The sequence below is a fragment of the Camelus ferus genome, chromosome 5 (assembly GCF_009834535.1).
Source record: "Camelus ferus isolate YT-003-E chromosome 5, BCGSAC_Cfer_1.0, whole genome shotgun sequence".
In the NCBI taxonomy this organism is placed as follows: domain Eukaryota; kingdom Metazoa; phylum Chordata; class Mammalia; order Artiodactyla; family Camelidae; genus Camelus; species Camelus ferus.
The window spans coordinates 12,052,205-12,077,940 of record NC_045700.1 but is presented as its reverse complement, the minus strand read 5'-3'; the positions used below and the strand labels follow the sequence as shown (position 1 = coordinate 12,077,940).

Below are 25,736 nucleotides of genomic sequence, written 5' to 3'. Positions count from 1 at the left end.
CCAACCAAATGAGAGACTGTTGGCTTATGTGGTACTCTCGTGTTACTGAGGGTGGAACACTCCCACCATCACGGAGCTTACAAGGCAGACTAAAGAAAGGCAAAGTGATACACACAGCAGAATGAGTGAGGGCGCACTCATCATTCATACATGAGTGAGGGAGGCGTTTGACAACAGTGCATCCCGGGAATTCAAGGTTCTGATGGGGGTGAGATTAGGTGACCTTTCAAACCAATTTCAATCCTTCTGTTTCCATGATTTCTGCTGCTGAATAGATTCTTAGTAACAAATCGAATTTAAGATTTGTACTCTGTCAACTTCTTAAAGGACTTGTGACAGTATATAGCTGAGAGCACAGTGCAGGGTAAGACATTTAAGAATGTTTCTATTTCTAAACTATTACTTATCATGCTACAGGCCCCATGTATTTTTCTAGCACATACGTAACAGCATTTTCTATTATTTGTCCTGCAAATGATTATTTAATAAAGTTTCAAGAGAATGAAAAAAAGAAGAATGAGATAGAATGGAGTCCATTTGACAGAATTGAGTCTTTTAAGCTTCAGAACTGAATATATTGAAACTCTTGGGCTGTAAATGGGTCTTTAATCTTTTGATTATTATGTCAAAAAAGTATATAGTTAACCAAACTTTTGGGGCGAGTTGGGGAAAGGACAGGAAAATTTAAGCAAGGATTTATTATTCAAATCCTTGAATAATGAGCATTTGATGGCATAACTGCTAATAACTTCAGCTATATTTTTATGAAGAACACAGAGATTTTCAATAACAGTGATTGAAACACAAACAATACTCCCGTAAAAACTCAGTGACTCATCTTACCCTTCTGATGTTTCTTTCTCAAAGAATTTCCTTTCATAGAGTTTTTACTGCACGTTAAAATGTTCCAGGGATTGTTCTTTTTTCAAGGGTGTCTTTGGGCTATTATTCATTCTTTTGCATTAATCCCTTAGGATTTTTCTCTGCAAATTCAAATTTTAAGACCTTGGAGGGGAATTCCAAGCTGTCCGTCATTTACAAGATTCTGATTGACCTCTATGATTTCCTTCAAGGTAATTGGAAGCCTTGACACAGGTGGATATGATGTGTATCTCTGCCCAGAAGGAAGCCTGGATGGTCCTTGGGAAATAGGATGCCAAGACCATAGTCCTGGGTGCCTCCTGCTTTCACGCAGGAGATGATGAGAGACATCAATGAGGAAACAACCCACCAGGAGTGACTGAATTCCTTTGCTGTGAAGGCTGTCAGCACTAGGGAGAAGCTGCAGGGCCTGGACCAGAGGAAGAACAGTTTGCCCTCCTAGAAGAGTCAAAAGACGCAGTGACTTTAGTGCTGTGTACCTTTTAGCGTTACTGTATATTATGCTCTTTGACGTTAAGATGATAATTACAGAGAAAGATTCCTATCAGACCATAAATTTAGGAGACACGCTTTCTCTGCCTGGGCTTTTTGTGCTTTATTCACATCAAAAGGCAATTACTCTTTGTGCACACATAATCCCACCAGTTTAATGGGGCATGTAAAATATGCCTTGTAAATTTGCCCTTTATTAATCTTAAGTTTGCTGAAAACGAGAGCCAGCTAAACATGTGCATTCTTAAAAACCACAGCTTGCCCTTCAATAACTTAACTTTAGTCTGGCCAAACTCAGGAGGTCCTGAGAATTGCACTCTTAGCAGAGCCTGGTTATTCTCAAGAGAGATTTCCCTTGGTCCTCAGAAGAGCCCAGGAAGGACTGGATGACATGGTAGTGCCTGAATCTTCTTCACTGGTGGATGAAGTGGGTTTGCTTCATCTGCCACCTGAGACCTGAGGCAAAGAGAATTGTACGCTTGAGAGACAGCCCAGACTGGACACCAGCCCTGCCACTTACTGAAGCATGGATGGTGTGACTTTGCCTAACTTAGTCTCATTCTCAGTGTCTTTATCAGTAAAACAGAACAATGCATTCCCTGAGCAGCAATAAGACTGACCACTAATTCAATTGTTGAAGCCCTAACCCCTGGTACCTCAGAATGTGACTGTATTTGGAAATAGATCTTTAAATAGGTAATTCCTTTAAAAACTAAAAATAAACTTACCATATGATCCAGAAATCCCACTTCAGGACATATATCCAGAGGAAACTCTAATTCAAAAAGATACATGCACTCAATGTTCATAGCAGCATTATTTACAATAGCCAAGATAAGGAAGCAGCCTAAATGTCCATCAACAGATGACTAGATAAAGAAGGTGTGGTATATATATATATATATATATATATATATATATATATATATATATATACACAATGTATACTACTCAGTCATAAAAGATAATAAAATAATGTCATTTACAGTAACATAGATGGAAATGGAGATTGTCATGCTAAGTAATATAAGACAGAAAGAAAAAGAAAAGAAAAATACCATACGGTATCACATACATGTGGAATCTAAAAAAAGACACAAATGAACTTATTTACAAAACAGAAACAGATTCACAGACTTAGAAAACAGATTTATGGTTATTGGTCACCAGAAGAGTGGCTGAAGGGATAAACTGGGAGATTGAGATTTGCAGATACTAACTACTGTATATAAAATAGATAAACAACAAGATCTCACTGTATAACAGAGAAAACTGTATTCAGTACCTTATAATAGCCTATAACAAAAAATATGAAAAGAAATATATATATATATATATATATGTATAACTGAATCACTATGCTGTACACCAGAAATTAACACAACATTGTAAACTGGCTATACTTCAATAATTAATTAATTAATTAATTGGTCATTCCATTACAATGAGGTCATTAGGATGAGCCCTGAACGAATATTACTAGCATCCCTATGAGAGAAGGAAATTCGAACACAGATATGTACAGAGGGAAGGCCCTGTGGAGACCCAGGGAGAGGATGGTCATCTACAAGTCGAGGAAAAATGCCTCAGAAGGAATCAACCCCGCTGAGACCCTTGATCTTGGACTTCAAGCCTGTGAAAATTAATTCCTGTTGCGTACATCACACAATCTGTGGTACATGTTGTGGCAGCCCTAGAAGATAAATAGAGATTCTGAGATACTTGATTCTGAACTTTAGAATTCTCAGCATTGAGATAATGACCATCGTCGACAGAGCTCCTTCCTGGGCACTTAGAAACAAAGACAGGAGGAGAAATATTCATAGTGCACCAAATGTCCTGACACAGGGGCGGATCTGAGTAAATTCAGCTTACTGTTCCTGAGGATAAACCAAATCATGGCTACTTCATTTGGTCAGAGTAATTCAACTTAGAGGGTGTCTGGAGCCTGGGGACTTAATCTGAGTATTAATTGCAAAGGTGATATTCTCGTACCAGTCTGCTTAGTGGTTTTATTCTTAATTAAAGACCATTTTATGTCTGATGTTTTCCCTCTGATTATAGCCATTGTGTTTACACATAGGGCATTTTATTTCGCTTATTTCTTAACTGATTTTTCTCTGTCTGCCTCAGAATAAACAGAAGTATTTGTCTTCAAAAATTGGTGGAGAAAAGCTTCTGTAATTATAAAACAAACCCCCAAGTCTCCCAGTGTCTTTAGAAGGCAAGAATGCCAGACTAGAAGACACTGATTCATACTCTGAAAATGGCCAGCTTTTCTCACACACCCCTCCCTGTGAGAGGCTGAGACCAAGCCATAGAGGGCTTCTGATTGGTTGGCCCTCCAGGGTCTGGAACATTTCCACTGAGAGTCTACCTCAGGGGGTTTGCATAGCAATCTTGGGTCCACCATGCCTGTGGATGTCCTTCTGCAGGCAGCTGGCAGAAGCTTTTAACATCCTCATCCTCAGTCTCTTGCATGTCACCTGCTGCTGTGCATATATAGTAATAATTCTGTCCCCTGCAAGAGAATGTAATCCTCATAATTTAATCATAGGGAACAAAATTCCAATGGGAAAAATTATGTTTGCAGAATAATGGTGGCCTTTCTTTCTTTCTTTCTTTTACTTTTTCCTTCATAAAAACAATATTGTGTTTACCAACCCATTTCTTCCTATTTCTGGGAACATTCCCCACCCTCCTTGCATTTAGGTGTGGGTCACATGACCAGTTCTGGCCAATAGAATGTAGGAGAAGTGATGTACTCCTTTCCCAGGCTGAACCCACTATAAAAGTCTCCCAGGTGTGACGCTCCCTCTTTAATGGCCACATGTGAGAATAATATAGAGTCCCAGGCTGGAAGGAGTCTGGGCTCCTAAGATCTTTGGAGAAATTCCTGTCAGGAGAGCCAGCCAACCAGGAATCTCTGCATTGTAATTAGCATCAATAAGAAAGCACACTGTACACTACTGAGATTTTTAGCATTGTTGTATATCACAGCTAATTTTTTGGACCCTATGTAATATAAAACTTTTTTGATTTGTGTAGGAATGGTGATGGTTCTCCAAGGTTGAGCACCTGTGAAGGGGTAAGGATATTATAAAGATGATTTCAATTACACAGCAGTTTAAGAAATATTATGTCCAATCAATCATGTAATCCCTCTAAATCCAATCCTTTTCTCACCCTGCCTTCTTTAACCTCCAAATCCAATCAGAAGTGTGGAAGATTATTTCTGGTTAGTCTTAGGTACCTGCCCAAAATGTCACTGAGAGTGGCAGTATCGCAGGAAGACCACTGGTCTGAAAGCTGGGAGAGCTGGGCGGAGCTTCAGCTGTGCCACTGATTAGTTCTGGGACCATAAATAAGTCATTTCCCTCTTCATGTTATACGACAAGCATAAAGAGACACTTGCCATATCAAGGGTTTAAACTATATACCTGAGCTCCTAATATTTTGAAATTTGAATGATCAACTTCAGAGCTCAAAGCCTGGCAGCCTATGAATGTACAACCTAGATCATTTGGACTTAATTGTGTCTTAAAAATAAGGATACTGCATATTCAAACCCAAGTTTCAGCTTCACTGACAACACTTGCTTACTCATATGGCAAAAAAAAAAAAAAAAATTGAGTTGAGTAGCAGCTGCCCTATTTAGAGGGGGTAGGTGTTTTCTATGCCACAGTCCCCACCACTCCCTAATGTTACACAGTGGCCTGATTCTATCTACCTAGTCACTGTAGACATTGGAATTTGCATCAAGGTCAGAGTGAATTGAACCTTGCTTGAATTAACCCACATGAGAGATGTATGAGGAAAGTGTATACTGAGACAGACTGAGATACAAACTTGGCAAAGACAGGAGATGCTAGGAGCTAAGGGTGGAAGCCGAGCTTAAGAGCAAACATTAGGGTCTGCAGCTGGGTCAATCTGGAGCAAGATGGTAAACTGAAATAAGATCATTGTGGTAACTCCTAGGCAGTTTCACACAATGCCTTGACTATTCCCTTGATAGGTCAAGTATCTTAAATTCTTTCTTTCTCAAGTTCTTCATCTATAAAAAAAAAAAAAGAAAAGGAGTGACTCTGTTCCTCTCTTAGTGCTCTTTTGAGAATTAACAAAATGGTTTGTGTAGAGCACAGAGCCTTACACATAGTAAGTGCTCAGTAAATCATGTCATCAGTATCCTTACCACAACTGATAAAAGCGATTTTTCAGTATGTAGTGGTGAGACTGGATTTGGGGAGAGTTGTGAGATAGAAGTGGGGATCTGGCTTTCATTACTGGTAGGTGGTAGGGGGTACTCAGGGGAACTCCCAACAACAAAAAAAAAACAGAAGGTAATTTTGCCAGCTTATACTTAAGCTTGGTCTTAACACTCATGTACGGGCAACCACCTGCATCCTTCCTTCCTTCTAAAAAGAAAGTCAAATGGGTATAACTATTCTTTTCCCTTTGTTTGATGGCCTTCAGACTAGGTACTACTCTTCTGTGATCATTTCTCTTTCCAGCTTTATTACATATTGCTCTCATCCACATTATAAAAATGGGAGCGAGGAGAGAAATCATATCAAAGAGAATGCTGAAAGAAATTAATACTGATCAAGCACCCACTGTGTGCCAAGCACTGCGCTTGGAATGTCCCTCCCAAGAATCCCGCAGGTTGGATGGCATGAATTCCATTTGACAGATAATGAAACTGAGATTGACAGGAGGCAAGTGACATGTCCCTGTTTGATTTTCATCACAGCACTTACCCATATGTGAAGTACATTTTTTTAATCCGTTTGCCAGCTTGCTCTGTTGCCTGTTTGCCCTTCTCCAAAGTAAGTTCCGCAGGAGATGAGATCCTGCTGTTTTTCTTTAGTATTTCATACACGGTGCTTGTACAGTACCTGGCATATAACTGGTGACATAAATATTTTTGAATGCATGAATTAATTAATTAGTGTGAATAAAAATTGCGCAGAGCTAACTTTGATCCTGGTATATCTGTAATTAAGTCCACATTCGCTCTGCTCTGACTCTGAAGGTGACCGTTCACAGTCTGCCTGAGCAGCATAACCACACTGGATGTGATGCACACACCATGGGCCTTCTGGTCTTCCCGTCTCCTTCTGCTGGGTATGGAACAGGTACCTTGGACAGAAGACCTAACTGGACATTTCTCCAAAAAAGACATCCAGATAGCCAAAAGGCTCATGAAAAGATGCTCAAAATTGCTAAATATTAGAGAAATTCAAATCAAAACTACAATCAACCTGGGACTTAATTCCTAGGCAGAAATCAAACCCAGGTCGACTGACCCACTGCCCAACCTCTTACCCCTATCCTATAGGCCCCCCTGCCTAGAAAGTCTGGCAAATATAAATCACGCTATCAGGTTTCCTCTGATTTCTGTTGAGCTTTGAACACAGAACTTTTGGCAGATGTGGTTTCTGTCTGAATTCAGTGCACTTTGCTGTCTTTGGAATTAGGCTCAACTTCATAATGGGTGACAATGACCCTCTGGAGGAAAAATGACTCCCCTATTTGAGCATGTCTCTTATCTTCTGTCTCCAGGACCCAGTGTCAGCATTTTCCATGTTAAATTGCACCAGAGATTTTTCCCCATTCCCTGACAGCAGGACAGAGAGCCCCAGCGTGAGCTTAATTACTTCTGCAGTTATGTGGACACAGTTTTTCTGAAGATCATCTTGGGTCAATAAACCAAGGTCTGTCTTCATGCCAAAGAATGATAAAATCTTCCAGAAGAGAAACTGCTTCTTCCCTATAAATAGAGTCAGGCTTTTGTTGGTTGCAACAAGCCATTTACTTTAGAAGGGGGGAAAAAAAAGGTGCAGGGAAGAATTATTAACAACGTTTGGAACAGGTACAGTTCGGGTAGCATATTTATCTTTAAAAGACACTGCACGCAAACGTTTTCATCTGGAGGGTGAAGTGACAGATAACAGCAGAAATAGACAGGAAGTCAGCTGAAAACGTATGGCTCTTCCCAGAGTTTGTAAGAAAATGGTGAATGAAGAGAAAAGTTTGTAAAGGAGCCATAGCTCAAAAAACAATTCTGAGTTGTAACCTTAAAGAGGGAAAAGGACTATTTAAGGGTAGCCATATTTTGATATTCCAGAAGTGCTTGATGGCACATAATCGCCTCCATTCCATAACACTCCTCTGTGAAGATGAAGGATAGAAAAGCACAGAGAAAGATCATAGGATAGCTCCCTATTTCTGTACCCAGGGACAGGGTATTTATGACATCAGGTGAGGGACAGAGTTAGAACTGAAGTCTCTTTTCTTCACGGACTTGAAGAGAAAAGAGTGGTTACCAGGGACATTTTCCTGGATATGATACCTTTTTGGGTCATTATATGACTTCCCTTTCATCTAAAATTGTGATTTATCTTAACAGTGTATTTGTGCTTTGGGAACCTGGAGAGTGAAAATACATTTTCTGGCTTAGAGGGAATGTCATAAATCACAAAATCTTATGTTTTTAATTTCAAAATAGGATTCAGTCATCATTTGTTAATAGTGAGCCACAGGATGAAGAATTGAAAGAGACCCATAAGTCATCTAATGCCATCGGGGCAGTGTCTGATGTACAGCTACCTTCACTAGAGGTTTTTCCAGCTTGACCTGGACCCCCGTGGGGTCAGTGAGCTCTCTCTTAGTTTCACTAAAAGGTTTTATTTAAACTGGACCTCATTGTGACATCCATCTCTTGATCCAAGGTCTTTTTTTTTTTTCCAGAATAGTATTTAAAAATAAATTGAAGGTGTTTATAGCCTCTTCATCTTTACTTCCCTGAGGGTCATCCTAACTCCTTACCATCCTGCTTACTTCCTGTGGCCTTTGTCTGGGTTCCCAACCACCATTTTAAAATGTCACATGAAGAACCAGACAGAGAAAAATCCATCAGTATTTGTACAGTGGGCCAAACAATGTGTGGCACACAGCAAGTGCTGAGCAGGTTGGGGCCTGCTTCCTCTCCAGGGCTGCTCCAACAGCAACTGGAGAACACAGAGGGAGTATCTCTTTCCTTTGTCTGAAGAATGTTTTTCTATTAGTATCCTGAAAACATGTGATATCTTTATCTGCTGTTAGACTTGAGGTCATTGGGAAACCAGAATACCTCTTACCTCTTTCAATCTAAACGTAGCATTTTACATTTAACCCCTAAAACCATCTTGGTATTCCTCTAACATTAAAGATAATCAAAATCTTTGGGCTGTTTTCCTTTATATGACAACGTTCACCTGTGGGTCAAAGATACGAACTTAATTACCTTGTCTTTTATGCTTTACACAGGTGATAGGCTTAGCATTTTGAATAAGATAAAACTTAGAACAGAGTCCTGTGTCCTACATGTAAAGATTCTCCTCCAGGTTGATGGCAATTTATTAATCAACGAGATTTTGGGAAAGTTGTTTTATCTCCTCATCTCTTTGTAATGGGCTTTCGAACTTTCCCCTTATGTCCCCATCGTATCTATGTGATCACAATGAGAAGGATCCTTTCATGCCTGGCTGAACGTAGACAGACACTGTAGAATTCCACTGATCTGCCATCTTGTGAATTATCAAGCAGGTAATGATCTTAGTCTTGCTTGACTGAGAACACATGGCTTACCCAGTAATCAATATTTGTATTCAAAAATATTCAAATGACACCCATTTATTAGTCTGCTCAAGAATTTTGAAGCACCATGTCAAAAGGAAACGTGTACCCACATTTCTTTTGTGTCACCCTTTGGTGGGCGCTAGTCTGCACACTTGGCAATGTTAATTAACTTAGTGCTCATGTCAACCAACAAAAGGTAACTGTTACCGTGTCCATCTTTCAGCTCAGGAAATAGAGGTATAGAGGTAAATCATTGCCTAAGGCCAACAGCTGGAGTGCTAGAGCCAGAATGCAAATCTGGACAAGCTAACGTAAGAATGCACTGTCCTCAGCCCTACCTTCTATCTTTCCCTGCCTCTTGGTGAGCTGCCGCCCTGATACTTTTCCTGCTCTCAGTCAGCCCCCTCCCTCCTTCTCATATCTGTCTCATATTTCATGATTTCTCAGCAGTAACTTGAAATAAATGTGCAATCCTATATCCTATCTACCTTGTGATTTCACTGATTTTAATCTGGGATCTTAAGTATTTAATACAGCTGGGTGCATTCTTACCCTCTTCCCAAGGATATCAGTGGCTGTTCAGTCTTCAGCAGTTTAAACCCAGCCTCTTAAACACAGAAGACAGGAGGGAAGAGGTCAGTCCTTTCCTTTGAAATCTTTCCTTCGTACAAACCTTAACCCTTTTTGCCAACTTTATCATTTTGCCTGAGCTGTGGCACTCTGGTTCTTACTATTAGGAGGAGATAATTGTGTTATACTGTGCAGTGGTTATAAATATTTTAGAAGACAAAGATCTGATGAAAATTTGAGATTATGATTTGGGGAAATTTAAAAGAAGTCTGTAGGAAGGAAGACTAGCAAATTAAAGATTTTATCAAATGAACTCTGCAAAAGGAAATAACCAGCATCCTTGTGGGGCACTTAGATATGTTTTGAAGGAGCAAATTTTGAGTCACGATGGGCAGGGATGTGCATCTCAGTTGGTGGGAAACAATCAAGATGGCTTTTCTGATTGGAAGGATAGCTGGTTAAGGGGTAGGAGTGAAGATGCATTAGCTGAGTAGAATGATAAATGTGAGAGAGGAGAGTGATGGAAGAAGACTTAGAAAGATGTACCATCTTTACCTGGGCCATGTCACATCACCTTTCATTATGGAGATGCAGAGAGAATCAGTGACTCGCAGAAGAACCCAAAGCTACTAGAATTCAGGTCTTCTACTTCCCAGTCGACTTAAAATGATCTGAAATTGAAGGCAGATATAATTTGTTTTAAACCTGTCCTAGGCTTAAATGTAAAGCCCTCAAACACAGAACAGATAGTGAAAAGAAAAAGAAGTAAAGTCAACACAAAACCGTAAAATAAGAGCAAAGATGTTCAATAAAATCCTGTTTTTTCCTTCTGATTTTTTTTCTTTTTCTTCTTTCTTTCTTTCTTTCTTTCTTTCTTTCTTTCTTTCTTTCTTTCTTTCTTTCTTTCTTTCATTTTGCCACCTGTAATGACTATATTGATGCCTCTTTTGCACTATCAAAACCAATTTTTCTCAAGTTGCTCTTCATGCCCTCTGTTTCCCTTCAATGAATTATAAAACTAGGTTGTGTTTATGGAATCTAGGCTGCCCAGCTTGAACTACCTGGTGTGGGAAGGAAGCACCACTGATTAGGGCCAGCGCTGCAGGGGAAGGTACCAGATTTTCTGGTTGGGGGAGGCAAATGCCACATTCAATAAGCAATGCTAGGTGGAATTTTCTCAGGAGGTAATCTGTGTGGTGCAGGCGATGATGTAATCAATTTCTGAGGTTCAGACAATAAATGGGTGCTGATAAAGCCAAGGAAAATTTATTGGAGAAAATAGAATTTAAGGAGAGTTAGGACGAAGTGGAAAGGTATCGCAGGCAGAACTAAGGGAGGAACTGAACTGTAAATTTTATGGAGTGAAAAGGTTAAGTTGGGAAGCATGAAAAAGGTGGCAAATCAGGGAGGGTGGAGCCGGACTGTGGGAAATTTTATTTCTTAAAAAAATGTTTATCATGCCTCTAATACATGCCAGGCACTGTGGGGGGTGCTAGGGAATCACTGGACCTGACAGTCTAGAAAGGAAGATGTTCTCTTCCAAAGGAATGACCCAGTAGAATAAAGGTGATGACGGAGCAAGTGTCAGGGACTGCATGGGCACATCGTGGGAGCGTCCAGCCCAGCCCGAGAGGGCTGGGAGGCAAGTCCATATGAAAGATGTGATGTTGAAGGAAATTAGCGGTTGGGTAAGAAGGAGAGGAGTATTCAGGGCAGAAGAGGGAGTAGGAAGTTCAAATAAACTGAAGCAAAAATGAACCACCCAGGAGATGGTTAGTGTCACCTGACATAGACAGAGAGGTGAAAAGTGATGCAAAACGATGTTGGAGAGGAGGGTGGCAGTAGGTCATGACCCCTCCAACAAGCACCTGCTGGGTCCTTACTATGGAGAAGAACCAGGGGCACCTGAATGAACGCCTCACAGTTCCTGCCTCAAAGGTGTTTAACAGTACAGCAGGGCGACAGGTAAGTCATTAAATATTTACAAAGGCATCCGCTAAATACCATGACAGAGATAGGCACAAACAAAAGACCAACTAAGCAATACATTCATGGATTTTTTTCCCCCACAATTTATCCTCACGCATGCAGCAAACATTCATCAAGCACCTTCTATTATGTCAGGCACTGAGGATATCCAAGTACATGAAAATTGTTTCCTGTTCTTAAGGAACTCATTATATAATCTCCCGGGTGTGACAAACAAGAGCGTTAACATTTACACCCAAGCGTGCTTAGAGTCACAGCAAAGATAATCACAGGGCATAATGGGAGGACAGAGAAAGATAATGTACCCAGGATGGGGGTCAGAGAAGACAGAGAAGGCAGAGACAAAGGTCATTTATTAAAGACTGCATAAAAGCGAGCTCCATGGGCAAGACCAACTCCTCTAGGTGATGGAACTGAAACACAGGAATCTGCCGATGGGATCCCTCGTGTATCCAGCACTGCAATGCATATGGAAATGCTCTGTGATGGGGCTCATGACACAACTGCCCTACATTATGACCCAGCATAATTTCATTTTAATGGACCCCACATCAATCCTCTCGTGAGACTAGACCATATATTCAGATGGTCTCCCTGGCCATGATTTTACCACTTGCCTTCATGTTTTAATCACGCACTCTAATAAAACATGAGCCATTTAAAGGCAGTCAGTCACTCAGGGACCGAAGTCACCTGGGAGGGTTTGGTTGACTGCCAAATTAAAGCTTGGCCCCGTGTTGCTAGGCAAAGAAAGATTGTCCCTAAGATAAATATTTGGAGTTCAGAAGACATGGCCAGACTGCAATATTTTTAAGTTACGGGAGATCACATTTGGAGCTTCAATTCTCAGATATATCTATCCTCTTAATTTATTTAGTTAAATTAAAAAGTTCATGGGAAAAGAGTGAGGCTTACAAACACAGTATTACTAGGAAAATCACAGGATAAATGTGCTGAGCAAATATTAAGTTGGCAAAAGGAAACTGTAAATGTACAGTCAGAACTTTTGTTCTAGGTTTTAGTGTCCTAGTAAAGATATTTGGCTTCCAGAGGGAAGAAGAAAGTGGTTTTGACAAATTTTTTTTTCTTGGATAAGGAAGAAAGGTGAACTCCACCTTTGTCAGAAATCCAGGGCAGGCTGGCAGGTAGCTTGAGGGCCAAGACAGAAAACTGCTAGTGGCTGCTCAGAGTGATGCCAAGAAAGAAGCTACAGTGATTTCCGGGCCCAGAGGGACAGCACAATAACTCATTAACGAAGTCAGGCCGTGGGCCAGGCTGGATTTCTGCTCACTGTAATATTCATGGCCTTAAATGAGGCTCCAACTAATAAGGGAGAGAGGCAGGTAGATGGGGAGTGAGGATCTAGGACGTTATATCTGAGGTGCTTTCAGATCCAGGCAGCATCTCCATGCTGTTCTCGTATGTCCTGGAGCCCAGAGGATTTGTGCGGGTCTGGTGGAGCCATCGAGAACAGTTGATACACTTTTTAATTTTACATCCTGACCTCTCAGAGATGATTATCACTGTGTTACACACAAGGACAAAGACTCTATCAAATGTGATGGCACGTGTCAAAATACCTTATAAGCTCAGGAACAAAGAATCCAATGTAAGATAATATTACTGCTCCTACATCTCAACAGACAAATTGTTCTTATTGTTACGGCCATTGCTAAAGAGACATTTGACCTAATTTATCAAATACATTGGAATTTGTCATGGGTCATGACAATATTCTTATGCCTAGAATGGTGCCAACACAGTGAGTGGTATAATATTTATTTAGTTAATGAATGTATCTTAGTTTAATTTTATATCTGGGAGGTTATTACTGGAGATGAGAAGATGCAGACATTGTTCAAATGCTGCATATCCTCATAACTCAGCCCAATCAATTAACATTTAAAGCTGTATTATTCAAAATTCATCTAAACTATTACTTCACATCCATTAAGACAGCTATTATTAAATTTTTTAAATAACAAGTGTTGACGATCATGTGGAGAAATTGGAAAACTTATACATTGCTGGTGGGAATGTAAAATGATGCAGCAGCTGTGAAAAACAGTTTGGCAGCTCCTCATAAATTTAAACATAGAATCATATGATGCAGAAATTCCACTTTGGGGTATGCACCCAGAATATTTGAAAGCACAGACTCAAATAGATATTTGTACCACAGTGTTGATAACAGAGTTGTTCAACATAGCCAGGAGGTGGAAACAACCCAAATGTCCATTGATGGATGAACGAATAAACAAAATGTGGCACATACACACAATGCAATATTATTTAATCTTCAGAAAGGAATGAACTCTGATACAAGCTACAATATGGATGAACCTTGAAAACATTATGCTAAGAGAAATAGGCATACTGTCCTCACCCATATGAGGCACCTAGAATAGCCAAATTCATAGAGACAGAAAGGAGAATAATGATTATAAGGGACTAAGGGGAGGGGGTAGTCAGGAGTTATTCTTCAACAGGTACAGAGTTTCAGTTTAAGATGATGAAAAAGTTATGGAGGTTGGTAGTGGTGATGGTTGTGCAACAATGTGGATGTACTAATGCCTCTGAACTGCACACTTAAAAGTGGTTAAATAGTAAATTTTATGTTAGATATATTTTACCATATTAAAAAAAAAAAAAGGACAAAAGCTAACCACCCATCAGAACAACAACAACAACAAAATCCTAAACTAATTAAATAATACAGCACTTCCAGCTTCTTCAATAATCAGGTAAATAAGCAGTCGGTTGGAATTTTTGAGAAAAATGCTTTTCAGCACTTTCTCACTTAATTCTCACTTTCTTCCTCCATAGTAAACATACTGATTTTTAACTGTGACTAAAATATGGAGGAAATGACAGAATATGGGTAGAATGCAAACAGCAGAGTACAATGAATCTAGAAACAGAAATACATTCAACAAAGTGGGATCATTTAGAGTAAGGACAAGCAGTTCTGGACGTACCTCAATAGTTCCCATATATTGCTCAGTAGTTCCTGCACTGTAATTCTATGGAGTATGAAAGCGAATATTCAACAGGGTAGACCTTGAGCTAGCAAGGATCATGCTCAAGTATTTCAGTGGTTATGTATTTTCAGTACTTAAAAAATGCTAGAGGGCTATGCAGTTTTAAAGACTCCCATCCAAGAAAAGAATGGTCATTAAAAATAAAGGTTTAGACTGTTAGTGGGAATGTAATTTGGTGCAGTCATTATGGAAAACAGTATGGAGAATCCTTAAAAACTGAAAATAGACTTACCTTATGATCCAGCAATACCACTTCTGGGTATATGCCTAGAGAAAACTCTTAATTTGAAAAGACACATGCACCCCAGTGTTCACAGCAGCACTATTTACAATAGCCAAGACGTGGAAGCAACCTAAATGTCCATTGACAGATTACTGGATAAAGAAGTTGTGGTATGTTTATACAATGGAATACTACTCAGCCATAAAAAAGAATAAAATAATGCCATTTACAGCACATGGATGGACCTGGAGATCATCATTCTAAGTAAAGTAAGGAAGATTATCATTCTAAGTAAAGTAAGATAGAAAGGAAAGAAAAAAAGATGCTACATGATATCACTTACATGTGGAATCTTTAAAAAAAAAGATGCAGAGGATATAAATGAACTTATTTATAAGACAGAAAGACTCACACACAAAGAAAGCAAACTTATGGGTACCAGCATGGTAAGGGAGTTGGGTGGGATAAACTGGGATTTTGGGATTTGTAGGTACTAACTACTATATATAAAGTAGATAAACAACAAAATCCTACTGTATAGCACAGCGAACTACATTCAATACCTTGTAATGGCCTATAATGAAAAAGAATATGAATATGAAAAAGAATATGTGTGTGTATAAATGAATCACTATGCTATACCCCAGAAATTAATACATTATAAATTGACTATACTTCAATTAAAAAAATAAAAAATATATTAAAAAATAAAGGTTTAGTATATGAAGATGTGAGCTGACTTTATTTAGAAGCATGGCTTATCAGGAATCAAGACCCACTATCTGATGTTATTGAATAAATGAGATTATATTGCACTGAATAATGAAAAAACAGACATTGGCAAGTTTTCAGAAAAGTTAGAGGCAGAGAACAAAAGTAATTTTAATCGACCCCACTCTGTACACTATCCAATGTTTTATTCATAGATTTAAAGATATGTGGCAGCTGATTTTGATTTAAATCAAGTTCGTTTAAACTGCTAGTCAGGAAGAACCACTGAAAACAAAGTTCTTCCTCAGAAAAGTACGTTTTTGTTGTTTGACATAGCCTTAATACATACCCTTCACAACTCATGTGGGATGTAAAAGTCATTGCTGGATGTTCCAAGTACACATTTAAGTGGTGATTTATTTGATATTGTTTTTGAAGCATCATCCAAAAAATTGAATGAATGACTTTGTTGTTTTATTGATCAGATATAACTGAAACACATACTGCCAAAGCCATTAGACAAGAAACCTCTTCTTTGGAGCTGAAGAGCTTTCTCAGACCACGCCCTGATCACAGAACGTTTCAGGGCCCAAGGATTGGGTTAATATTTGTATGATCACCAATTGTTTAGTACATGCTGAAAGTTTCTTTGGCTGCACAACTCTCACAAAAGCTTAACCAGGTGTATTAGTCAGAGAAAGAGGATTTGTTACCAGGAATTGGCTCACACAATTGTAGAGGCTGAAGAAAATCCCAGTAGCTACACACAGCAAGCTGGAGGGCCAGGAGGGCCCATGATGTAGTTACAGTCCGAATCCAAAGGTCTGAAACCAGGAGTACCAATGGTGTAAGTTCCAGTCCAAAAGCCAGCAAGCTCAAAACCCCCAAAGACCTGATCTTTCAGTTCATATCTGAAGACAGACAACAACAGCAGCTATCCCAGCTCAAGGCAGTTAGGCGGAGGGAGTTCCCTCTTACTAGAGGGATCATTTGCCTTTTTGTTCTATTCAGACCTTCAACTGATTGGGTGAGGGCCACCCACATTAGGGAGGGCAATCTGCTTTACTCAGTCTCCTAATGCAAATATTAATCTTCTCCAAAAACACCTTCACAGACACACCTAGAATAATGTCTGATCCCACATCTGGGCACTCTCTGGTGCAGTAAAGTGGACACACGAAATTAACCATTGCAAGCTTACTATTATATTCTAATCAGTACTGCTTGGCTGTTTTTTTTTTTTTCCTAGTTATACTTCCTAGATTATGTTTTTATGTATGTGTGTGGCTTGTGTGTGTTTGTTTTCTCAACCCCGTGACTGACATTGTTGCATTCTTGATTTATTTGTGGGTACCTGAAGTACTGCAGGCTTCAGTGAAAATCCCTTGTCACCTCTTCTCTGAGTCATTTTGTTTAACTGAAGGATTCATTGGACACCACAACATTATTCTGAGACATCTTAGTTCAATTGTACTCGTGATTTGATCCTCATAATAAGACTGAGTTCTAACCAATTTTTGTTTTTCAGCAGCCCTGTTGGTTTATTGTTTTAGTTGTTAGGGTTAAGAAGCAACTGTCATTTCTAAACCTACAAATACCTGAATTTTGTAATTCTTCTATTCCTTTTCATTCATTTTTGAAAACTGGACAGTTGTCTTCTGAGCTCATTTCTTTCATGTTCAGTACTAACATTCTGCTTTCTGACTTCATCCTCCAGTTACTACAGACAACATTTTTAACCAAATGTTTTAACCAATGTTGAATAGGATAGAAAACCATCCCTCCAGCTTTTAATATCATTTTCCTTCCCATTTGCCAAGCGGCCACTAAGGAAATACACATATATTCAGTTTTGCCAACACCACCAAAAATAACAACTGAGCTTGTTGGCTTTTGGACTGGAACTTAGATCATTGCCTCCTGGTTCTCAGTGGTGCTGACACCACTACTAGGCACCAATTTCTATAGCAGCCAGGATAGGTGATTGTATGCTGCTGAAACAAACAACCTCCACCACATTAGAAACTTGTAACAATGTAAGACCATTTCATGCTAAGGCTACATGTTTTTGCTTTGGGGTGGCTGTGGGCTCTGTTCCACATTCTTCTCTCCTGGACCCAGACTGATGAAACAGTCACCATCTTAAACATTGTCATTTGTCATGACCCAGGAAAAACGAGAATGTGTCTAATTGCGCACTGGCTCTCAAATCTTCGTCGTGTGTTTAATTGGCCAAAGCAACTCACACAGATACAAAAAAAATCCAAGGGAGTGAAGAAGTGCAATTTAATTATGTGCCAGAGGAGGATATGTAGAAATATTTGCATAATAGTAGTATTGACTATCACATTCTTCCTAAATGCATACATAACCTGGATTTTCCAAATAAAATGAGTCCTTAATCTGAGTGTGAGTTTTCAGTTTCTAATCATTTGTCTAGACACACATTCACATTTTTACAAGTAGGATAACTGAGACTCCTGGAGGATTTATACAAAGAAACTCAGCAAGTGAGTTTCAGGATCCAATCCCCACTAAATTGCTCAGAGCACTGTGTTGTAGAAAAAGCCCAAGTTTTGGTTTCAGTATGAACTGGGTTCAAGTCTCAACTACATGACTATGTTTCTGAGTTTATGTGGTTAAGTTAGCTTGCCTTTCGGAACTCAGTGCTCTTCATTTGCCAAATAGATATTAGAGCTTGCTATCTTGCATGAGCTGTTGTAATGATAAAAACGATTAAAAAAAATGTTGAAGGTGCTTCAACAATTCTAGTGTTAGATTAACATTTATTGCTGGAGTGTGTCATTTTGGTACAGACAAGTCACGTCCTGCTAGTTGAGCTTACACTTTCAAGGACTCCTAAGGTAAAGGTAATTGCTCTTGGTGTGTGTGTGTTTCAGAAGTCTCACTTTTTAGGAAGTAGCAAATTGTCTTATGAGAAGAGAGACTCAATCAGGCAGCTAAGCAATAAAGAGGATTTTTCTGTGATCAGCAGTAGAGGCTTAGTTTGAAGTCAAATGTTTGTTTGAGGAAAGAAATCAGAGAACAAGATGCCAATTGGAGCCAGAATCCTTTACTGTGGCCAAGCTCAAGGATCTCCAAAAACTGATTCTCTAAGGACCACTCCTCAGTTGGACTGAAGAATGTGCTGACTATGCTAATTCCCAAAGGAATTTACTCAACTCTTGAAATTTGATGGGTGGGAGTCAAAATGAAATGATGCTGGGTTTCATTCTGATCCCTCTTGAAAAAGACAGCTGAACATTTTTTGTTGTTGTTCACTTTTTTTCTCTTTTTTTATTGAAGTATAGTCAGATACAGTGTGTCAATTTCTGGTGTACAGCATAATGTCCCAGTCATGAATATATATATTCGTTTTCATATTCTTTTTCATTAAAGGTTATTACAAGATACTGAATTAAAAAAGGAAAAAAGAGGACACTAATGAACTCATCTGCAAAACAGAAACAGACTCACAGATACAGTAAACTTTTTAAGGGTTAAGAATGAGGTCCTTTATTCTGAATTAGCTGAGTGTTTCCATCTATAAGCAGTGGCCCTCATACCACTCCATAATTTCCCCTAAGAAATCAGTTGGGGAGCGTATAAGAGCACTATGATTCCAAGAGTCAGCAGCCAGATTCCAAGATTTTGATTTGATGGTTTGGCGATTGAGCCTGAAAAGCTGGATGCAGGTGGACTGGGATTTGAGAAACTCTGGACCAGTGTCTCCCTGCTTTGGCTGTAAATTAAAATCACCTGCCAAATTCTTGCAATCAAATTGTGCCTGGGCTTCACCTCAAGCGTCTGAGAATTTCTGAAGGTGGAGCCTAGGCATGGGGCTTTTTATAAGGCCCTCAAGTGATTCTAATGTGTAGCCGAGGTCGAGAACCGCTGTATCTAGTCTAAAGAGATCTCTGTCAGGTTAAAAGATGCCATGCCAGTGTCAAGAAAGATATTTGATAGGTTTCTTTCTCTCTCTCTCTCTCTCTCTCTTTTTTTTTTTTTTCCTGTATCACAGAACTAGACTAGAAGATACCTAAAAGGAATAAGGTTTTTCAACTTAGAATATCAGCATTGTTCAAACAGGTACAAGAAGGGAAATTTGTGGGTTCATCACCAGTCATGGGTTCTGGCTAGCAGAAGTCCCACCAAAATGGAATGAATTACTCAAGACTCTGTGGAAAAAGTCAAGAGAGTGAGAGGGAGTTGGGAGCCAACTCCTGAACCTCTCAATTGCTCCCATATTTATTGTCTACAATCAAAGGAGAAATCATTGACCACTGTGTGATGGAATGCAGGAATTTAGGAAATCACTGACCATTGTGTGATGGAATGCAGGAATTTAGGGAAAGACAGGGTGGGATTTAGATTGTAGAGTCTGGCTCAAGATCAGAAGGCCCTCTAGGTTCTAGCAAGTCATATTTGTATTGACATCAGTGAGCCTTACAGCTTATCAGGGCAAAACTTCTGAGAAGTAGCTGCTTTAACATTTTTCTTAGACTCAGGCGGCTGTGCCTTTCTTGGGTTGCCCCCCTCTGGGGGTCTTACCCGTCATTGGCTAACCAGCCTTTTCACCTCTGAGTCTGCAGCTTTTTATAACTTGTTTATCATTCCAGCCCAAGACTCATTCCTTTGGGGGCCTACAGTTTACCTTTAGGGAAGTCATGGGGAGAGGGGAATAATATACATTCTTATAGATATGTTAAAGCAGACCACCAGCCCAGAAGTGGCTGGGGTCTGTTACAATTTGTTAACCCAATCATGAGCTCCCACAGAAATTTCCAGACCAAACTCTGGAGAAAGAAGGGTGCAAAGCCAACACCCCTGCCCAGTCAGGTCCATGCAGAGCCTACCACTCTCTCAACACTAACACCTTCCTAAATCCTCCTTCCACCCTTCGATTCTGTCCTCCTGGTTCTCCAGACCTGTCTTTCTGTGTGCAACCTCCTGCCCCACCAGGGTTCTGCAAGTCTATTCTTATTTGCTTTTCACAGGCCATGTTTCTCTCAACTCACTCTTGCCCTAGCTCTCTGCACAGACTTTTACATTGTAAACTGAACTCCTGAAAGTCCACACCTTTCCACAGATGCTGTGTGGCCAGCTCATCCAAACTGCGACTTGGATTTTCCCTAGCCACTCATCTCCCTAAAAACCATCCCCAGAGGGGACCATTGCTCCTATTCTCATCCTATGAGTTACAGTTTACATACTTACTGCTCTTGACTGAACCTTTCAGATAATTATTACAGAACTCTCATCTCTCAGTGAGTAAAATTTTTCTGGTTTAAATTGTACACCCATTACCTCAGCATTGTATTCAACTGATCTCTTCCTCCAGAACTTTATTTTTAACTAAACATCCTGAGCTTCTTTAAAAACCTGGGGACCAGGATAGGCACCAAAAATTAGCATAATAGGATTTATATTCTTAATGATAGGTAAGGAGACTGAGGCTCAAGGAGGTATGATTTGTCAAGTAAATGAGATGGAGAGGTGAAACCTGAACTTAGATCCTTTCAACTGCAAAGCACAAGCTCTTGATATCAGTTTACTCTTAAATTATTTATTTACTTATCATTAATATTTTAGAAACACACAAAGATTTTGGAGGCTAATAGGGTGGGGACCCTTGGAGGAAGAGAACCAGAGATTGCTTTCTTGACCTAAGAGAAGCCATTCTGGGCGTAAGCCACTTTGTGATCCAAGCCCGACCTTGATGCTAACCCATACAGAACAGGTCTCAGTAGTTAATGATTTTAAGGAAACAAAAGAATGTAGGAACAAACAGCTATCACCAAGCCAGGAAAATAACTTAATCACAGGGGAGACAATAAATCAGTCACAAAGACTCCCAGTTCTGTTTCAAAGGTAAAAATTAGCCTGACACACATTTCTGAGTTGTTTTTGCAGGATTCAGACCCCCTTGGGCATTCAACCGCCAGATTAACTGGAACAAGGTCAGTGATGCTGACCTTTGCTGGCCCTCGTGACTTTAATCAACTGGAGCCCGGACTCTGTCAAACTGGAATGACCTCTGCCCCAATTCTATGCTGAAATCTCCTCTTCAGCACGTAAGCACACGAAGGACTCTAGTCGCTCTACTTGAAAGACTCTACCCTCCGTTCAAGAATATGCATGCAACCTCAGCTTAAATCTTCCCCAGTTTTGCTCTTCGGCGAGACATTGCTTTGAAAAACATTCCCCATGTTCTTACGTGTTGTAGGTAATAAAATCCTTCCTTCTCCTGCTCTTTGACCTGGTTGTGTCTTTTGGCTGGACATCCACGAAGAAGCGAACCCAGTTTTCAGGTCACAGTATAATATGTAATGTGATGAACATCTGAGTGCTGGCCACTGTGCTTAAGAAATAGAGTATTAAAAATGATAGTTGAAAATCCTGTAGGTACCAGGCTAACTGAATTCCCATCACTCCTCTTCCATTCCCCAAAGCTGATGACAGACAGAGCTGGAGCTGAAATGGCCCTTCTGAGTTGTCTCCAGTTGAGGTAAGACACCAGGCTCTTGGATCCCAGCATTTTTTCAAGTTCTTGTGAAATATGTATGCAGTCTAACTTTATGTAAGGCCTTCACGTGACCTGTGCTGTGGCTCTGTTCCATTATGCACGACAGAGTATCAACACAGGAAGTCAGTGCGGTTGGACCTTTAGAAACCTGAAGTCACATGGTTTGATGATACATTCATTTCTTTGCCTGGGGTTTTCCCAGAACACAGTAAGAGTGTAAATCTTAGGTTTAAACCTGTGTGGGGCTAGATCTTGGAGCTGTGGTGCTCTTACATGCTCTTCAACTGATTCTTAAGAATGGAGAGTTATGGAGTGGTTTGAGAAGCCACTGAAACATCCAGTTAATTTAGAAGAAAGTACCTCATTCCTAACTGTTATCAAATTTCCCAGGAGGGGTGAAAATGAAGCAGAGCATCACTTCATTGGACTCCCACGCATCCACTTCCAGGAGTTCAATACGCTCCTTTGGAAGTTAGCACAGTCAGCACACTCTTCAGTCAAATCAAGGGGTGGTCCTTGGAGACCTTGTTCTCATGCCTGAGTCACTGAGACAGAAGTCCTTCCACACCCCTTCATTGTCACCAGTCAAAGAATCACATTTCTATATATAAAATAAGCAACCAGGACCTACTGTATAGCACAAGGAACTATATTCAATTTCTTATAATAATATATCATGGAAAAGAATCTGAAAAGAAGAAACATATATGTTTGTGTATGTGTAACTGAATCGCTTTGCTGTACACCTGAAACTAACATTGTAAATCAACTACACTTAAATTAAGAAAGAAAAGAAAAGAAACAAAAGAATCCTGTTGATAAGGATCTAGCTTACTATTTGAGTAGAGAGATATAAACCTCCCTTGGAATAAAGGTGCTTGAGGAAGGACAGACTGTTAAACAAGATAATAAGGCCCCTGAGACCAGAGTCTGACAGGCTGGGCGAGACTAAGTGGCACGATCAGAAGAAGTAGCTGGCAGTTTCAGGTGTGGCTCTCTCTTATCCGGTCCACCTCCCTGCCCCAGAGCTCCCACGTGCCATGAGAAGCAGAAACCAATAGCTGGAAAGAACCATGTCCCGGGGGCCCAGCACCTTTGCGGTGGCTTATCCCTCTCAAGGAGCTGGCAGGGAAGGCAGAAGCACAGTGGAGGTGGAAGGGAGCCTGAAGAGGAGTGGTCTGGATGAGGCAGCAGTGGACCCATCAGCCTGCCATCCTGATTCACACCCAGCTGCTGCCCTTTCATTGAGGACTCACAAACCCTTCCTCCATGCTCCTGGAATAAATAACCCATGCAGACATTCCAGGAAGAGAGCAAACTTCACAGTGTTGTTTGGGGGCTCATATCATTCAGATTTTGTGGAACATTTTACTCACTAGTGAATTAAACTTAGGATATCCTGGTTAACATCTCCTATCTTGCCCAAGATTGTTCCGAATTCTTTTGCAGTTCCCCATGTATATCAAATCTGAAATCACTATTCCTAGGAAACATTAAGGCTAGTGGAAAGAGATACCATCTATTGCATTCCTTCCCAACTCACAGTTTCTCTCCATCCTCATGCACTGTCCATCTTCTATTCTTCTGTCAGATGAGAGATGAGTTTCTTCTCCTTTTCAGGGAAGAGAGTTCCTCTTGTCAAGCCTTCCCATTTGCCTCCTCTAGGATCTTTTTCTATTAATAAGTTTCCTATTCTTTTGCACAGTAAATTTTTCTCTTCTTTTCTAGCAACTTTCCTCTGCTGATATATATATCTTTGAACCTATAGATCCTAAAGGCAAACAAAAGACCAAAACTAAAGCCTTCATCCACTATAGAGTCTTCTGTTCCTTGGATACTGGTAGTCACTTTAGTCTTCATTCTCCCTGTAGTTTCTCTTCTTAAAAGCACTAGGAAGGGACTCCATCCCAGTGGTATGCCGTGGTAGTGTGAGGATTCTAGAGCATTTGTATCTTTTATCCACAGCTGTGGTGTAAGACAGAGTCACCAAAGCCAAGGTTGGCCTAGGAATTAATTCAAGTGCATACTGGGAAGAAATCCAATAGCCAGGTTCCCAAATTTGAAAGAGGCCATTTTAAAGTAGAGTTAAGTTCAAATGGTACAAGCCAGAAAGCCCAGGTGGTCCTGGGAATGGAGTTTGAGGGAAGAGCAGTCATATTTCTGGAACCGGTAAGAAGTTAATGACACATGATTGGTCCCCGGTATCTAGGATGTCAGATGCGTGTCCAAGACCACTAAAGGCAAAAGAAAAAGCAGACAAGGAAAGGAATATTGGAACTTGGACTCTGGAGGTTTTTTCCTATTTTTCTGCTAGGAAAAACTCAAGTCCGAGACTCGGGTGGTCCAAATCCACATGTGCATGTCTCAGCTGATGCACCGGCGAGGCACGTGGATGGCAGGCAAGAGGTATGGCTAAAGCTTAATCCTGAAGATTAATGACTCCTACATTTTAATTTTTTCTTAACCTTTTTATCTAGCTCTCCTCTCTAGAATCAAGATAAATTTCCCTTTAACCTGCTCAGTGGCCTAATGGTTACATTTTGTCAAATTCCTCCCGTTCTTGCCCGTAAGAAGACATGAATGAAAAGGATTCACAAGTGCTAACATCACTGAAAATGTGAGATCTGAGAAAAGGAGAGGTACCAGAGGCCTGATTCTGGCACTGAAAACTATTACTTTATAAAGAGCCATAAAAATAAACACATCCAGATTGAAACAAGCAAACACATACATAGCGACAGCATCCAGGTTCTTACTCAGGCTAAGATCTTAGGTAGAAATCATTTGCATTCTCAAGGCTGGTTCAGTTTAGGACAAACAACTAAATCTACATCTCTTCTTTTTTTTTTTTTTTTTTTTTTCAATTTTGAAGAGAAAATACTTTTTTCCCTCGTCAAAATTTTCAACAAGCTACTGTTCTAAGCGCACTTACCTGTCAGCAGCCAGCTTTGATTCCTGCGGTGTTGATCTTCTCAGACCTGAGCTTATTTTTGAAAAACAAAAGGACCTGTTAGTGCATTTTAGCTGCCAGTGTTTCAGCTCATTTGCTCTGAAAGCGCAGATTCCCTCACGTCCCTTGACTCGGCCTCAGTCTCATGCTCAGCGGGCCTTATTATTCAAAATGCATTATCTCCTCCTCCATTACCAGAAACTCGTTTGCAGAAAAACAGACATCTTTAACTTTGTGAGTTTCTTAGCAACCCCACTCAGCTTTCTCCACTGGTGGTGACAAACTCTCTGGGGGTCCCTTGACCCAAGTCCATTGATATCGGTGATGGAGGGGCTCCCCTGAGCACCTGCTGCCTCATGTGCTCACTGTCACTGCGCTTTTGTGAGGGGACCTGATGACAATGGTGTCTCAACACTTACTTTTCTTTGAGTGAGGGGCCGAGTGTATCTCAGGGATTCGTGTTGCCTCACAAAATTTCACAACAGGAGACTAGATGGATTGAAAAGCCAAGTGCGTCCAGAGGGGAAACTGTAGGCGTGTGGGCAGGTATGGGGAAGCACTGCAAAAAAAATGCTAGAATCAATCAATCCTCCCCTCTACTCCTCTCCTGTCTTTCATTTTCCACCTCTGCCCACCACATCCTACTTTATTCCTTTTGCTAAAATCTATCTAGCTATCGTACAGAAATGCCAGGAATGGGTCAGAAACCCAATTTACATTTTTGACCCCCCC

The 25,736-nt window shown here is 40.2% G+C and overlaps 1 long non-coding RNA gene across 1 annotated transcript; it reads right to left on the bottom strand.

Moving 5' to 3' along the window:
* Window positions 1-509: 509 nt before the first annotated feature.
* LOC116663577 lies at window positions 510-25,093 on the bottom strand. The gene is made up of 4 exons (XR_004319782.1): window positions 24,987-25,093; window positions 10,120-10,235; window positions 6,132-6,280; window positions 510-1,830 (listed from the first exon to the last, which is right to left on the bottom strand). It is a non-coding gene; the product is annotated as an uncharacterized LOC116663577 (long non-coding RNA).
* Window positions 25,094-25,736: the final 643 nt, after the last annotated feature.